This window comes from Elephas maximus, chromosome 3 (assembly GCF_024166365.1).
Source record: "Elephas maximus indicus isolate mEleMax1 chromosome 3, mEleMax1 primary haplotype, whole genome shotgun sequence".
NCBI classification, from domain to species: Eukaryota; Metazoa; Chordata; class Mammalia; order Proboscidea; family Elephantidae; genus Elephas; species Elephas maximus.
Genome location: NC_064821.1, coordinates 15237557 through 15238137, shown reverse-complemented (window position 1 = coordinate 15238137; position 581 = coordinate 15237557).

Genomic DNA, 581 nt, shown 5'->3' with positions numbered 1-581 from the left:
TTTGTTTTGGTTTGGTTAGGTTTGGTAGTCAGTTTCAAGAAGCAGGAACCTCAGGGTCTGACTGGAAAATGTATGGCATGTTCTTAGTGATTCTGCTCCTACAGCTGACTGATCCTGGAATCCTGAATGTATTCCAATGCTATCTCCTGAGAAATTAACATGACAATGACCTGTATAACCTGTTTTCACCGTCCCCTCTTTGGAGTGCCTTCCCCGTATTTTTGAGTCAACTGTTGCCTGATTGGAATCATATCCACTCACAAAACAAATATTCTGTTACACTAATGTCTGGTGTTTGTCTGTGCATTTAGGTTTCTTGACAATTCCTGGCACCAGAAGTTGGATCCATAGCACCTGAATAACTTCCCCCAGAGCTCTCGTTGAGCACAGATGTAATGTCCATAAAAACCGTTTCAGCTTACTGTCTCCATGCAGCATCTGAAGGCCACGTTGGTAAGCCCTCTCGGACTCTCCAGCTCTACTCCTTTTGCATTTTGAGCTTGAATTCAATATTTATTGTGAGTTTGGTGAATTTGTTGTTTTGTAGTACTTAAGACTCTCTCAAAATGGGGTATGCCAAG